This window comes from Accipiter gentilis, chromosome 31 (genome assembly GCF_929443795.1).
Source record: "Accipiter gentilis chromosome 31, bAccGen1.1, whole genome shotgun sequence".
NCBI lineage: Eukaryota > Metazoa > Chordata > Aves > Accipitriformes > Accipitridae > Astur > Astur gentilis.
In genome coordinates, this window is record NC_064910.1 from 18,774,894 (window position 1) to 18,792,816 (window position 17,923).

Below are 17,923 nucleotides of genomic sequence, written 5' to 3' on the forward strand. Positions count from 1 at the left end.
GGCAAGTATCTGCCTCAAAGAAAGATGCTTCAGAACATTGCGGGTCAATCATTTTAATTATTTCTGCAAACAAGGGACAAAGATGGGTTTGCCCAAGTTTAAAAAACTCCAGCAACATTTTCTCCAAGCGACAGTCATTCCCTGGTTCTTGGGACCCAGGGTATGCATTTTGCCATCTTCTGAAAAAAGCCCTAATTGTAGCCAAGCTGTCTGTGAAGAATTGCAGGCTGCAGAAGGTTGAAGGGTAGCATGATCAAGTTAGAATGCTTTTGGCAGAACAAGCTGTATCATGAAACCAAAATGTTTCATCGAGCATTGAGTTCCTGCAGAGCTCTGCAGAAATGCCTCCCTAGTCTGTAGCACTCTAGCCAGGCAATCCCTCCTCCAACCATCCTCACTACTGTGCTGCAAAGTGCTGTAACCTGGGCAAAATCTAATCCGAGTCATCTCTTTCAGGAATATGCATCTGACACTAGGATTTGGAAGGGTATAGTTCAAGTTTCCTCATTTTCATGCAAACTGGATTTGTCTTGAGGAGAAATTCTCTGTTCCTCCTTATTTCCACTATTTCATATGACTGAGGGCTTCTGATTCCCTGCAGCACCCACTTTGATGGTAGTTCAGCCTTAAGATGCCGCATTTTATTTGGGCTGGAAAAGTGTCATTCTTGAACATAGCCAGGGGGTTGCTTGCAGAGATTTGAGTTTCATTGGAGAGAGGAAACCATCACTCCAAAACCTGAGAGGAAATTGGTTGCGCACTGGCAGATGCTGGTCCAACCAGCTGGAACTGAGGGACATCAGCCCAGTATCAGCAGAAATACTGCAGATCACAGAAATTGGGCCTCTGGCGTCATCACACGTGCTTCAGGGACTGCAGCGAACAGCTCTCAACTCACGAGGGACAGACGCATCTGGCTGAGGCTGTTGGCTTTGCTCAAGGTAACAGAACATTAGGCTGCGTATTTAGGCTCTGTGAACATTTATTTGTGATGCTGGGAAACGTGCGTAGCTTATCCTAGGGGTCTCCTGGTATTACTCCATGACATCCGCTGCGCATATGCCCTGCTTACATTGAAGTGTTCGGGTAACCAATTCAAGCTCTCAAAAGTTGGGAAATGCCAAAATTCATGCAATTCTCCTTCACCTCTCTCATGCTTGGGGTCATGTTGTCTTTTACTGCCTACACATCAAGCAAAGCATTAATTAGTTCAAGCTATGCAAATTGTTTTAAAAAGCTAAAAAGCCTAGTTTGCAATTTAAAATGGGATCCAGATGCCCTCATCACTTCAAGTGAGAAAAAAAAGCATTAAGTGGTAACTGGTTTTTTGTGTTACATGGCATGCACCCAAGTTGAACTTGCATATAAAAATAAACCTTATGAGTTCATTGTTCTGAACTTACAGCCAAATGTCCTGTTTGTCTTCTGCTAAGTTTAAATGTTTTGTGACTAAGTTGTATAAAACATACTTTAAAAAAAACAACCAAAAAACAAAACAGTAACAGTAACTAGCGAAATCTAAATAATATAATGGTTTATTTCTTTGTATACTTCTAGCCATTGCACAACCTTTGGATCTTCTGACAGAATTAATTTGAAAATAGCCTAAACATTCATTTATTTCTCCGTTCCCATAGAAACTCTGACAGCAATGATTCATTTCTAAGAATTAAGTCCCTGACCATGCAATTCATACCATTCTTCTCCACAAGGCTCCAATCACTAGCACACTGTGCTGCAAAGAAAGCTCACCTGAAGGACAGATTATCTATTTTTGTTTGTCTGCTTCACTTTCTTGGAAACAGCCTTGCTTTTCCACCACGGGTGATTTGCAAAAAAACCTAAGCGTCACAACAGGTATGTTCTGCCACGGTGAGGAGAGGAAAGGACTGGATTTGCTCTGCCAAACTGGAAGAACGTGGGATGAATACAACCCTGCTGCAAATGGGCAGGGACCCTGCAGCCTAGCAGAGCAATTGTTTCCTACACCATGAGAAGGGACAACGCACCAGCTGGGCATGGGCTGAGGGGGTAAGGCCCTGACAGCCTTTTTCCAGACCCAGGCTGGTCCTTGCCTGACTAAAAGTGTACAGTGTATGGTGAAAGAGTGACTTCCCCAGAACAACTGGAAAAATGAGTGAAAACAATGACTGACACAAAAACATCAGGCAAAAAATGGACTCCTCACCTCCAATCTAGACACATATCCTGTCTATGTAATTAGCCCTTCATACTCACCACTCCTCTGGAAGTTTGGCTTTAACTTCTGCTTCCAGACCTTCTCAGCCCTTAGCCTCTGTGCCAAGACCATCAACACATGTGACAGTTGCACTGATTTTGATAGTACTTTAGTGTTCAAGCACCTGTTTGGCGAAGCTACCTAGGAAAATCAGCTTTGTCCCACTGCAGGGCAGCTGAGGGACAGCACTTACCACCTCAGCAACACAGTAGTTGTTAAAGGAAACACAATGAATGGCTTCTCTGGCAGGAAGAGGTGAGGTGGTTGCAGCTCATGAGGGTCGCGCACCCTCAGAATTACAACACAAAAGCAGAAAAAGATACGTCAGCTCCACTATGCGCAAACGTGCAAATCATTTTCTGTTGTAAGGATGTGGTAGCGTGGCAAGCTCAGTGGTGCACAATGCACAATCGAACTGAAAGACTATTTTTGCTCCCAAGGTTGATCAAGTAGATGTTGGCAGGTGAGACACAGATGCAGAAAACACCCCACAACTGCTGCCTGTGAAGTGACTATCAAGCTGTTCTGCAACGCTGAAAACCAGCTCTACCAATGATATTCATAAAGAAATACCCAGAAGTTTAAAATGGTTCCTAGGCTGCATGGACAAGTCAAGAATCATAAACAGTTATCTTCAATTTCCAGATTACACCACAGAGTAATTTGGAAATTGGGTGATGGAAGGGAAAGTCGCACAGGGTCAACTAATTCTTTTCCAGCTACCAGGGTAGAAAATAGGTACTGGTCTTCCTTCGTAGAGCAGTGGGGCAGCCATGCTGCAACCCCATCAAATCAAAGGACTGAACCCAGAGATATTTCAAAGGTTTCATTCTTAAATAACTGCAAAAGAAAATTCAATCATGTAAAAGGGAAAAATAAATAATAAATAAATAAACTAACTTTAAAAAACCCCTATCATTTGGTAATGATGCTCATTTAGGTAATGCTACAATTAAGCATTTCCTATCCACATTAAAGTACATTTGTGGCTTTCATATAAACATACTAGAGACTTGTAGGTAATAAATTAATGTAAATGATACACCTATTTACAGATGCATTAGAAAACTAATCTACTAGGGCAATAGAAACTAAAATGACATTTGCAGGGACTTCTCCCACTCTCAAAATCCACAGATGCGGTCAGGTTGGCAGCTCGCAGTTTGCACCGTGGCCCACGAGTTCTGGTGGAAGCGTCCTGCGAGTAACTGTCAGCAGGGTGAGGGATGGAGGGCAAGAGACAAGGGGCACCAATGGAGTTCATTAACGAACATGAGATTGAGCATACGCCAAGCACGAGCTCCTAATGAGCGTGTAGATCTCTGTGTGCACTGTTAGTCAGACTAGTAAAAAACACCCGGTAAGAAGTAACTTCAAAATCAAGAGCAGAACTGAACAGTGAGCTCTGTTACTCTTATGAATGATGCATGGAAGTGTTTTGGAGCAGCTTTTGCTCTTGCTATTATTAGGCCTTACTTATGTATCATTTAGGTGTACAAGGTAATTTACAAGAGGCAGAATTTGTCAAACACAACATAATTCTTGTCACATGGTGCTGAGAACACAGGAGCAGTGGCAGCTTCAGCACAGTAAAAACAACTCAAGAAGGCGTCACTTGGGCTCTGCACTCTGACAGACGATGGCACCATTCTGCCCACTGCAGCAGATTGCGTGGGTCAGGCAAAAGGAAAGTATTTTCACTCAATGACCAAGTGCAGAAACGAAAAGCCCCGTGGATTTGATCCTGATGTAGTAAGAAAAGGTAACGTCCAAGTTGGAAGCATAATTTAAAGCATGAACACTGTAATTTCAGTATCGGCAGTATAATTTAAACTCCTCGTGGACTGCAAGCATTGCTTTTGGCTATGGTTAAAACTAGGAGATGAAATGGAGAAAGATTAAATGGAGGGTAAGTTACCAACGAGGAATGTCCAACACAGACAAGATATCTAACTAGCTATGTGGTATGTTGATATGGCAGCTTCTACCATGCCTTAGAAATCCAAAGCAAAGGCGTCTGAGATACCACAAAACAGCTGCTGTAGGCTGAAAATACAGAGCTTTTCATCCAGAACATGGGCTGCTTGGCTGTATCTACTGTAGTATATCTATTACGGTGCCAAGGTATGTTCCTAGTTCCCGAAACTTGATCATCTGTATCATTATTTTATTAGAACAGTTTTCTGGCAAGCCTTTGGCACATCCTAATATCACAGTCCACAGGTGTAGTTTGGGAGTTAGCAGAGCCCGGAGACCATTCCCAGCTGGCTGTTTGCCTGCAGCCACTCTGCACTGCAGGGAGAGAAAGGGTAATACTGTGGGTGGAGGTGGCTCATCCCCCACCAGCTGCCAAAAACAGTCCCAGGGGTGCTTAGTCCAGCAGTACGTTTGTCGCCCTTTCATCCTGTCAACAGTGAGCCAGCTGGGAAGAAGTGATCAAGAAGTTTCATTTCAGATTTTTTTCTTCTTGCCACCGCTGATTTTTCAGGGATCCAAATTTCTAAGGAAGAATAGGTTCCACCTCTTCAGTTTGGACTGCTGCATCTACCATTGGAAGTCAATACATTGACCATTTGTGGTTTAATTAAGTAAAGAAGTTTGACTGAATGATGCCACAGAAATTGTTTGGACTTAACAACCGTTAGTCAGGCACAGGGAAAGTACACAGAAGATGGCATGGCCACACCTTTTTGTATGCAGCCTAGATCTGCCTGGTCTCTGGCATGTAATACAGGACAAAATACAACACATTCATGCAATTGCTGAAAGGAGCCCATCTTTTGTAGGAATAACACCTGGTATGGCCAGTCCCTGAGTTCAGTGCTTCTCATGGGGTTGACACGCGGTGCCCCTTTATACGTTTCTAGTTCCCGTGACTCAGCAGGATTAGACCGAGAGAGCAGGAGGAATCCAAAGCTCAGCCCACACAAGAGAGAGCCACTGCTGACCGGCTTGGAAAAGAGCTTGAAACTGGCAGGGTTTGCACTGACCAGCCAACCAAGACTGTGCATCTGCTGCCTGTTCATGGTTTCCAGGTTTTTATCGCTTTTTATAGCAACAGATGCTTTTAGTGGCAGCTTCAGCCAAACCAGTGTTTTCTCACCTCTGTTTGGTCAAAGGCTACAGACTTTCCTTTCAGGTGTGGATCTTTCTAATGATGCCCAGGCTGTAGCCACCTCTAGAGAAGGTCACTGCAATATTTCTGGCAGAGGAGGGAGATACACATTGCATTAAAACTATCTGAAGATGTAAACTGACAACTGGCTGATGATGGATGTCTTATCAGAAGCATGAAACCAGTGATCTGCAAGAGGAACCTTTCCGTATAAATTATTGCCTCTCTCTCCATCCGTGCTGCAGAAGGCTGAGCTGTAGATCTCAGACTACCAGCAGGAAGGGAGACCCAAAGGCAGGTTACGATGCTGGAATTCAGCCTGCTGCTTTAGCCAAAATCAGCTAGTTCAGTATATACAAGTCTGCTGACCTTCAAAACATATAATTTCTGAGATTTGGATAGAGGTCAGGCAAAAAAAAAAAAAAAAAAAGAATGGGAAAGGTTCTAAGGGAGAATGTGGTATTCTTACCTGATTATCACTGGGGGATTTTTTAGGGTTCATCTTTGTAAGCTGTTGTCTTCGGTCTTAGAACGCTGTACAAGTCTTTAAGGAATCAGAGGAAATTTTAAATGATAGTAGAGATTAGGAGAAGTACAGATTTTTTAAAAGAATTCTGTTTAAATATAGTGGACAACAATGGAAACAGATGGGGCCACACTAGAGTACATACCAGACTGAAAGAGGGGAAGGGTAATAGTTTCTCAAGGTTTCCTTCATTTCTGTTAGGAAATACTGTTGAATGTCCTTGAAGGAAAGACATCGGTGGCTTCAGAGCAGCAGATGGTTTGAGCTAGATGGACAGATGCAGCAGGGATGTGTCTAGGAGAGGCTGGCTGCTGCAACAGAACAGCAACATCCCCCAGCCTCACCGCCGTTACATGCTGTAGTGCGCACGTGTGTGCACTCACACACACAAATGGCAAAGCTACAGTACGCTCGCAATGTCTCATAACTCCAGCAAACCAACCCTCAAGCAAGAAAGGATAACAACCAGCCATGCAGCGAGGTTGCTGAAAGCTGTTGGGGTTGTTTGGTGCCCACCCCGGTGCCTGGGCATCCCTTCCAGATGCAAGGGTTCAGGGCAAATGCTTAACTTGGCAGTAGAAGATGGAAGGGAGAGGATGCACACACTCACATCTGTGCTTGGACACCAGGCATAGCTTTAGGATAAAACAAAAATAATGAAGAAAAAGCTATTTTTTTAAAAGCTTGCATCGACTCATTTTCATCTGTTCATCCTGTTCTTTCCTACTTACTTCATCTTTTCCAATCAGTAGAGATTAGATATGTAAAAGTTTTTGGGCTGGAACTGATAACTGTAGCTTGCCAAACAGATTTGGATGGAGGCTTTTTTTAGGCACACTGTAGATATAGAATTGCTGCAAATAAGCCACAGGAAGGACTTTTAGGGTCACTGCCCTCTTGCCATCCCTTTCCTTTCACAGAGCAAGACATGAGATGTTTGCTGTCCTTGTAGCCAGGGCAGTATATACAGCCCAGCGGCAGCAAGCAGCTGGGGACTTTCTGTGGAAGTCCCCTTTCCAAGGCACACAGCACATTTCTGGGGCTCAGGCAGGCAGCAACGAGCGTCGTGCCAGGGCAGCTGCAAGGGTTATCAGATTTTTCAGAGCATGGCAGAGGCCCATTACCACAACAGGGTCACTCTGTCACTGGTGACCACAAAAGTTAAATACGGCAATTTAGTAAATTATCTGTACTGCAGGATAACCAAAAACACATTTTCACTTAACGTATTCCCTGAAGTCTCTAATTGCTCCTCTCCAGCTTTTTACTAGAATAAACACTTTTGTTAGTAATGTAAAGGAAACAATCTGTCTTTGGGTGTGCTTTTTTGTTTTCTTCCAAAGGCCATCCACAGGGAGGAATTAGCCTGATCCAAAGCTAAATGGTGCCCTCATTTGTAAGAGTACAACCCCACTGACTCCAGAAGCCTTTGATTCCCCCACCTCCTTCATGCTGGAAGACTGGAATAAATTACCAAAATGCCAGCCCTCTGCTTTCCTTTCCACTGGTGTGGGAGAAATGGGGCTTGAAGTGGACAGAGCACGCCTGCTCTTCTGGAGCCGTGAGACTGAGAAAAAAAGGGAAGGGAAAGGTTGGAAACACACTCATGGATGGGGTCCATATAAATTAGAACCTGGGAACTAAGAAGCATTCAGTGGATGTCACAAGCTTTGTCTCCAATGGGTCGTGTCCCGTGTCCCGCCCCCCGCACCCGGATGCACAAGGACAATAACATTGGTCAATAATTTAGCCAAGGTGTTGCAGGTGACTGACAGCATGTGCCTTTGTCTAGAAAAGCAAAGTGTGCCAGCATTACTACATATCCTTTTAGGTGATCAGTGGAGCAGTTCACGCAGCTAGGATTGCCTATTATGGGGAGGAGATCATATGTTCAGAAACAAAGTTAGCCACACATTAAGATCAAGTAGTCCCATTATATGCTAATTAAACCACTAAAAGATCTTGTGACCTTCATGTAATGTTCCCCTATTTATATCCACTACTGCACAATCTGTTGAACTCCATGTAAAATATTATTATGCAGTTTCTGATTAATTACTAATATGTTGTAATAAAAACCTGTTAACACGCTTACATTGGGCTTTCTGTTATTAACTATTAAATGGGAAAGCTTGTCTCTCAACCCATTGAAACTGAGGGCCAAATCCAACTTCAGAGGTTCCTCTCTGTGTACCTGTTTTGTTCTCTCATTGCTCCTAGCTTTACTAAAATAATTTTCTTAGGTGAGTGCTACTGTAAATGCTTTTACAGGTATCACTAATGACTCATCATCATCCCTCCCAACTACCCGGCTGTACCTCTACTGGCATCACAAGAGAACTCTAAGGCAACCAAAAAACAAAACCAATACTGGAAAAATAATCGAGTTCTGCTCATTTCTAGTCTGCTTTGATTTCCCTTCTTTTTGCATTTATCAGAGGACTGGTATATACCTCTGCCGAAGGGGAGATGTGCTGTGGGTAGAACAAATATGAGCAGGCAGGGATGGGATAAGGTATATGCAGCGTCTGCTCACAAAATGAAGCCAACCTCCTGGCCTCTTGGCGAGACTGCTTTCTTACATCCGTGCTCATCGCGGTGATACCTGCAGTCTCTTTGAGGTCATGCCACTGTGGGACTGCTTCCCCCATCTGACCCTAGCTGAACACAGCTGTATATAAGGAGGTTTAAAATGCAGCATAGACCATTACCATTTGCTTTCCAAGATCAACTAACTGAGGCGTTTATTTTCAGCTATATGACGCCTCTGTAAACGAACTTGCTGGGAAGCAGACAGCATAAGCAAGAGAGGAGAGAGATGGAGAAAGGGGTAAAGAGAGGTAGGGAAATGAGAGTCTGGAGAGGAAGGGAGATGCAGGGAGAGAATCATGCGGAAAAACTGCCTGCCGTTTCTCTGAGAGATGGATGCTGCTCAGAGACAGCACTGATCCTCATGCAAGCAGGCAATGCAGTTACTGCTCGCTGAAGGAATCTGTCATCAAGCAGGCAAATATGGAAAAACCCCACCAAACTTTGTACTTTTATGTAAGTTTTTCAGGGTTTTTTTTAAACAACCATGTCAGGGCCCTTGCCTGCTGGCTATTGTTGTCCACAGCGACTCTCCATCTGTCTCAGATGCACACAGGGAACAAACCACATTCATCATTATTGATTACTTTTGGTCTTGAAGGGCTTTGTAATGGAAAGGCCGATGTCAGTGTAAGACAATAGATATGGTGAGACCTTGCCCAGGCTTCTTTGTTTAGGCTCAGCGGGTGCATCAGGCACTTTGTGTATATGTCTAAACCAAACATCAGTCAGAAACCTGCCATGTCCATTGGATACAAAAAGCTGGTATCTCAATGCGTGAGAGAATTCCATAGCCAGGGTCAAGTTTACTTTGAAGACTATGTTGTGACGGGAGAAATGCCTTGGAGTTTTAATAGGACAAAAGTCAGTGTTCATTTCTAGGGTCTCAGATTGTCTTAAAACTAGGGATAGGATCCAGAGCTGTGTTGCAGCTGGGACTTTTACATTATGAACTCTCACGAACACTGGAAATCACCTACACTCATTGGTTGAAGAACTCACTACTCTAAGAACCCAGAGAAGAGCCGTGGCTAGATTCCCTGCATTGTAAACTGATGCAGAATCAAGGTTAAAAGCCTTTACCTTTTGCTGGTTTGCTTCCAAAACAATTACAAAAAGTCATTCCATTTTGGGAAGGCAAAGTGAGTGAGAAGTGGGAACAAATATTTAGAAACATATAGAGAGATTAAGCAAAGAGATTTCTTGCATAAGCTGTTTTCTTTCCTTCCCCCCGCCATTGCTCTTTATATAAAATAAACCCAGCATATGTAACTTCATTTAACTTCATTAGCAGTGAAAGCTTTTAAACACTTCCTTCTTTCTGTTTCCGATTTTATCTGAAAATAAAACATGGAGTCTTGCTATCTTGAAATTTCAGCTTACACAACAGAAAGCTCCAAAGGAGATCCAACAGTAATAAACACTAATGGATAACTCCCTGCATTGAAGATCTCAGCTTTCTCTGCAGAGAAATACAAATCATCTAATTAGAAATACAGATCTAGCTCTTGCACACTTCTAGACTATCAGCCTGAGATTGTGTGAGTAGCTTGAGCTACTTACAGAGAAACTAGAGGAAATGTGTAAACACAAGGAAAGCTGAAGATGGTAACCGAAAGACCTACCTTAAGTCTACCTGCAGGTCAGTCACCTAAAAAGATGTCTGTTGAGTAAAACAGTCTCTCAGTCAAGAGGAAACAGCTGTAGCAGAAGTTGTATTGGGTTTTTGTGAGTTACACCTTCCAAGATTCATTTCTGAACTATATTAGTTCACTGAAAAAGCCAGGTTTCTGAAGACTGCACCACCACCCCCAGCAGAATATTAGAAAAACGTAAGTAAACAGTGTTTTGCTAACAGCAGCTCCATGATTCAGAATGTCTCCAGCTGGATTCATCAGATGTTATAAAGGCTTACCTCACAGACTGACCAGCAAATTTCCTGTATTCGAGTGACTTGCTACATCACGGGAGGCTCTCAGGCCTGCGCTAGCCTCCCAGTGAGATGAGGGATGAGCCCGCCTCTCAGAAGACAAAGAAGGGATCTGCAAAACCAGAAAAAATTTAGGTAGTTTAGTAGCTGGCTTTCAGTGTTCATGCAGGGTGTTCTCCTCTGTGACACTATGCTATGTTTGGCCAAGTGCTCCCACTCACATAAACCCCACGGTAGTGGGTACAGCAGTATAAGGAGTAAGCCGTGGCCCTGTCCATAAGCTTAGCCATTCCTCTTCAGGTGTTCTGAAGTGCTTTGCACTACTATCACTGTGAAACTTTCTTGGAACAGCACTGAGGCCAAGGACTCCCAGGGTAGCATTTAGATATTTGCATCCAAAAAGAAATCCGTACCAAAAAAAAAAAAAAAAATCTCCCAAAGTCCGTCTTTAATTGGAAGTCCATAATGATAGGCATTTTTGCAGCCATGCCTACCCAAAAGCCATTGACTCTGCAAGGCACCTCAGCACCTTGGGACCTGCGAGCTGTCACCCTCACTCCAAGTATGGGGATGTTTCCAAGGTTTTCATTAGTAAATGAAACAGTGCGTGGGAACATTTCTGGCCACTGGGATGGGTTTGTCTAGACTAATAAACTCTGAGTATGGCCACTGGCATGAGACATACCCACATCATCCAGCCTTCTCCCAAGCAATTCCTGAGCACGGTTTGGGAGCTGGAGGGTCCGAGGGACCTCTCCCCATAGGCAGCGTGCATGCAGTCACCCAGCTGCCGGGTGAAAGAACTCGCTACCATAGGTGTGGGCTATTCTGTGGGCCAGCTGACTTCAGCGCCCATTTAATTTATTAATGCAGATCTATCTGAAGGCAGCCCAATCCAGTATATGACTGGGTTTACCTAACACTCTGCTGTACTGATGTCAGTGCACGGAAGCTACATCAGCGTGCAGGAAAGAGGGATAGATCGATAAAGTCAGGGAAAGAGAGTGAGTAAAAAAGTATCTGCATTTAGCCTGTCGCCTAGAGTACTCCCATGGTTTGGTGAGCGGGTTCTTGTTCCCACTGAGGAGTTGATTGTGCGTTTTTATCTAATGACTCTTTAATGGATATACATTCCCCTGGAGCTGGAACAGGAAAACAGCTGTAATTGTGTCACAACAGAACAAGCTCTATGAAGCTCGATTTCCATTTGAAGGGAGGAATTTTTAATGATATTTATGAAGGACAAACCTCATGCAAGCCATTAATTTCTCCAGTCAATGGCTAAAGAAAGTAGTATATAATTTAAATATACATTTGAAAAAAATATGGATGAATCAATACTAAATTAATTTTTAACAATGGCAAACTTCCAGGAATGATTAACTGGTTAGGCTGATATATAAGATAACAAAGGCTGGCATATCCAAACTAGAGCTGGATATAATTTGAAAAATAATTTAAAAAATATTTCCCTCAAATACTGATTCAAATCAACCGCAGTTAGTAAAAAAATATTGCTTATTCAGCAAATATTTAGTCTCTTTAAAAAGGGGAAAATAATTTTTTGTTACAAATAAGCTCAGTGGTTTAAAATAAAAGGTAAAGCTGCCCAGTCTCTAGAGAAAGTAAATTAAGTTTTATGTATCAGTCAATTAATTAATTAAGTTTATTCAAGGTTTAAATTTGGAATTAAAAGATAAAAAGCAAGCCTTAGGATTGTCCAAATAAAAAAAAAATTAACTATCACACATCTGTCTTTCAAACACGCTTATACACTTTAATGTGATTTTTGATACATGTGTTCAAAGCTATTTTTGGAAGACATGGGAAGACTAAGATGTGGGCCATGTTAGATTCCATTTCAATGTACTCAGAAGTTTATATTTGCACTAGCTCTTATTTTTATTAATCAATTCTTTTTCGTACTTTTTCAATGTTCTAGTCTTAATGTTTTTCTGGCATTATTTTTCTAGGGTGTTGATCAAAACTACAAAGAAGACGAATTGTGCACTCAAATGTTCACATGCAATTCCTACAGAAAATTGTGTCTACTTTTATGGCATCTGTTACTGTAATGTCAGACACAAATAAATACAATATCCTCGTTCTTAAAAGGCAGAGACTTTAAGTGGTAGAGATCTGAGAAAAAGACTAAGAATGGAGCTATCTGCAGACTAAGGGAATAGTAGGGGTTAAGGGAGGGCAGAATCAAACAGGTGAAAGATCTCTCAGGACAACTACAGAAGAAATAGGAGGGACCACAAGGTTTCCAAATCCAAAAACACAGCTGCAGTTATAAGATCATCTTTCAGTCAACAATATATTTGACTCTACTTTTTCTTCCTTTTTTTTTTTAAACAGAGACTTGAAATTCCTAGGTTTGTCAAGACTCAGGCTTGAACATGTTCACCTCAAAATTATGAGAGTGCTTATGTGACAAGGTGCTGCTTGGTAGATACAAAGAATGAAAAAACAACTTCTAATAGAGTGTCTGTGATTTGAACTCCCGCTGAAACTGAATACAAGAATAACTGAAAAAATTTACTTTTCACATTGCTTACCTAGAATAATGCTAACAAGCGGTAATGCTAATTTGTGTGAGCTATTCCAACATAAAAACAGAAGGAAGATCCAGTTGTACTTCAAGATAATTCAATAACTGTCAATGAGGACAACAGAATTGATTTTGCTGAGTTTGCCTCATGTTAAAATTGAAGTACTTTGTCTTCACTGAGTTTTTTCCAATGCTATAGAAAAGCACATTATCTATCCTGAGGTAAAAACACAGCTCTTTCAATAAAAAAATTACTTCTGTTTTTTACGGTGAGCTCTGAAAATTATATATCCCTTCTCATGCTTTTCCAGCCATTATATTGATTGCTACATAAAATTACTGAGTTATTTCAGCTGTCACTGTCTTTTGAAGGTTATGCAACTTAAAATAGTTAAACTAACCTTTAGTTTGACCTTTGTAAGCCATGAAAACATTCTTGGAAGCAGATCTGTTTAACCATTGGTGATTTTTAGGCATATTTAAAGTAATATCTGAAAACTGAAGGCCAGTGTCTCCTTTGGGAAGATTAAATTCCACTTCCCACACAGTATTTTCTAACATTTTTAAACTTTGAAAATAAATCAGTCATTGACTGAAGAACATTTTCTACTATTTATGAAATGAACAAGCCAAGCAAGCAAAACCGTTAGTTAGCCACCAGTTTCCTCATCCGTCTGACCCCCACAGTGACAGATTCTTTACTAAGCAATTCAGATATTATATACCCTCTCAAAAGCAGCCTGAGGAAACAGTTGCAGGAGTGGCTGCAGCCCAAAGGCATGAGGGAACAAACCAAACTATGGTGGGGACAATCTAGTCACCAAAATGGGAGCCTTCAACCTTTTAACAAGCTCGGGAGAAAACAAGCAAAATTCAAGGGAGTAACAGAGCAGGGAAAGAAGAAGGGAATCCATCTGAAATGCTGAATATTTTGTTCAGATAAACAAATTAATTGCATATTCAACATTAGATGTCAGGTAGTCAGGATACGTTCTTGTAAACTGGGGGGGGGGGGGTGGGGAAGACGACTTTTAGAGTTGGTCTTGTGCACAGTGCTTTAACGGGAAGGGAGTGGTGGCCCTTTGCAGAGCGGCGGTCTGGAACTGTGGACGTGGTGGAGGGAGGCTGGCAAGGGTTGCAGGCTGATGTCATTGCTGCCTGACAGCACTTTCCTGGCTCCCCTTGGTATTTCTCTCGGTATTTCTCGCTGGACTGACTATGTTCCATTTGTCACCATTCCCTGGATTGTGCAGCAACAAACATATGTAAAATTAATTTACTAATATTGCATATTTAACCTTAGAGAGTACAAGCCTGGGCGTCTTATTTTGCCTTATTCTAGTGCTATTGTTGATATTATGTAATTATTCCATTTCCCATCCATATGACTCAATTTAAAAGTTTTTTCAGATAACACCATTAAGCATTTTAAGCCTCGATGTACAAACATTTTCAGAAAAGAAGAGGCTAACAAAGAGTCTTGTTCCAAAAGGAGCCTAAAGAAGAGGTGTGATTTGTGCCAGAGTATCACAGCTTCACCAGGCTCTGCTCTGAATTCAGAAACACAACTTACTGGCTTGGTCATAACTATGTGCTTAGTGCTGGGGCAACAAGACAACTTTTCTAACACTGTGTGCTATGTAAGGCATGAGATGAGAAAGATAGTGATCTCTTCTGGCCTCCCAGGCTATAAAGCTCTCCACAAAAATTAACTGGAATAGTTAAATTAGGACATGAACTTCAGGAAGGTTTAAGGGTTACTACACACCCCTGTTGCCTTAGAGCAGAATTTCCTCTTCTCCAGTCAAAGACTCGCATGTCTCTTCTTACTGAAGAGAAAATATCTCAAGGTTAAACCCTACCTGCACTGAACAGGAGATGTCTTAATGAGACAGATGTTACAAAGAGAAGAGACCCATCTTTTACCTTTCCTCTCATATTGAAGGATAAAGTGAAAGAGATGATGATGAAAAGATGACAACGTGAAAAAATAGAGCTACCAGATTTTCACGCGCTGTTACTTTAAACACGTTTCTTTGTACGTTCCATGCTAGCCACAACTCAGTGATTATTTACACAGGACAGTCTCTCTTCTTGCTCTCAGAAATGTCCCGCAAAGTCATCTATAGCTTCTAGCAAAGGGTAAACAAGGCCTAAAAAATGACTTCTGACAATATGAGTAAAGTAAAAGAAAATTTGTCATTTTTAAAGGACAAGTTCCTTTTGTTTATTACCAATAAAAACAATGTAAAGGAGTAAGAAGATAACATTTGATCCAATAAGACATAATTTCCATTTACTCTTTGCTCTGTGCAGGTGGGGGGAATTATGTGCATGAGGACTTGCCAGTTCAAGTATGAGCCAAGGAATAAGATTGTTTCTCTGTGCTGTTCCCCTGTGTACACTAAGCTTGCCTGCCAACAAGGGTAAAACTGGGAATTTGCTCTCAGCACAGCTCCTGTGGGCAAGGTGAGCTGCATGTGCAATGCAGCCGTGTGTACAAAGTGGCACGATTTTTGGCAATTTTAGCCCTGTCCTACAGTTCAAATACGGAGGAGACTTGGCTAACGAGTTCCTACTTCGCTGCCCACTATCTGCTACACTGATTAAAGCCAGTGTTTTAATTTGGCCCCCAATTTCTACAGAATGTTCTTCACATAAATCCGTCCACCTCAATAAGGCAGTTTTCTATTTGGAGGAAGATCAGGAGACTGAGACCCAAAACGGATCCACAGCACGTGACAGCCTTTGTTCCCTTTTTTCCCAGAGGTGTTTAAACTTTTTAAAAGGATGGATACACTCCATGGCATTTAATACCTAGATGGCCAATGATAATAGGTATCTAATTAAAAAACAGAGGTATTTGTTGGGCCAGTGGTTTGAAATGTGTACTTAAGTACCTATAGATGGCCCATAGTGAAACTCTGGAGGCAGATAAGTATAGAGGATTACTTGATAAAATCATTTGCCCTCAGTTTGTATTGAGACAGAGCAAAAAAGTTACTGCTAGAGAGGCAAGTTAATTCAGCTTTGGGTGGGAGTAATTGAGTTTGGCAGGAATTCTATTAATGCTGAGCAAGGAGACTTAAAACACTGTGTGAATTATCTCGGGTTGCAGCCCTGCAGCTCAGCTGCTCCGTTCTCCATTCTCAGGCTCCAGTGCTGCAGCGTTAACACTGAAGAGAGAAAATACAAACGAGAGAATTTTCCACAGATTTGTCTGCAACCAGTTAGTCTGATAGCCATGTAATAACTTCAGTAGCTCAAGTGCATCACCATTTCTGCAAAACAGCTTGCCACATACAGAAGCCTTAGTGCTCAGGCCTCTGCTAGGAAGCTGGGATTTATTCTTTGTACATCAAAGGAAGAGTATCAACAAGCTGGACAGAGCTGGACTGTTAAAATGAGTTTGTGGTGGCTGGAGAGCAAATAGATTGAGCTTGTTTGTTCATTTTGGTTGCGTTTTAAAAGGCAGGAGGAGCACCCTTTAGTCTACAGGTGTTGCCAAGCAGCGGTTCTTCAGCCCTAGGCAGGTGTTGGAAGGAGCGGTGCTCAGCGGAGCTTTCTGGCCAGTGTGCCACCCCATGACCACAGCCACCGTACTGGCAATGGGGGCTGCCGGTTAATTCAGTCCTGATGGAGCGAGTAGGGTGAGTCATTGCTAATATCGATAAGTTGCTCTGCATTCAGCTGCCACCCTGGCACAGTCCCATCCCTCACGGAGCCACGGGACCCTGGGGGAGCCATTGGCTCATCCTTCCCCGTGAATTGCTCCTGGAGCTCTCCCTCCGCTTGGCATCCTCGACCATGGGGCACACGCCTTGTAGCTGTTTGACAGCTGAAGACTTTGGTATGTGGCTTGTGAGCTCAGGAAGATCAGCTGCCTCAGTTTAAAACAGGAACTTATTGCAGGGTCACAACATACCATACAGGCAAGAACGGTTACCATGGGGCAAGCCGGGAGGGTGACCCAAAGCACTGGCTCTTCTGAGGCAATGTGCACGCTCTTATCCCATGGATAAAGGCAAGAAGCTGCCCTGCTTGCATGGAAGGATCAGGTTTATTGAGTTCCCGCATAGGGGATGACTGTTGGAGTAGCCCACAAGATGCACCCACCTTACCATGAGGGAAATTCCCTTTGTGGCCCTGCTGTAAGCGCATGGCAAGGGGGAGACAGGTTTGAGTCTACAACCTACAGTCATCCTCCTTACCAGAAATGCGGAGCTCTGAAATCTTTGTGGTGATCAATACACTACAACTGAGCAATCTAAATACATATCTATTCCAGACGAGTGAACTTGAAAATGTTTCTCGTGACCTTTCTCAAATGCCATTCTTTATCATTGCCAAGTAGAATTCCAAGCAGTTTAATCAGAGGAAAATTTGGAGTGGTGATGGATGTGTTTGGGGGTTGTTACTATTTTTCAGTTTTGTGGATCTTTTCAGCACAAGCTGAGCAATGTTTTTTAAGACTCCTAGACGTCTGATCAACTCAGAGAGTTGTTCCCCTTCACCACATCGTCCTCATATTAAGGAAGTTGCAAGTGGCTTTCTGTTTTATTCCAGTCCAGCGGGACACAATTCATCTTGTCACGCAAAGCACCAGAGGGAAGGCGAGGGAAGGCAAGTGAGGTGGTGAGGGAGGAGAGTGAATTTACTCCACTTGCCTAAGCCCACAGGTAGATTATGCATGTCATTCTCACTGGAACGTGACCCAGCACAGCACCAATGTGAAGCAATTTAATAGGTGGTAGAACTGTGGTGGTACGAAGCAAACACTGTAGCAGTGATTTCAACCGGTGTTTGCACGCACAAGTGTCATGGTTAAGCCCTTCCATCTCAGGAGGCACTCCTGATCCTAAGCACCCTTCATTTATCAAAGATAGTGAGTAGAAACTGTGAACTGAAAGTTAGAAGCTAATTGCTATAACAGCCCTTCTTACAGACAAATTGCCAGTAACACCCTTTAT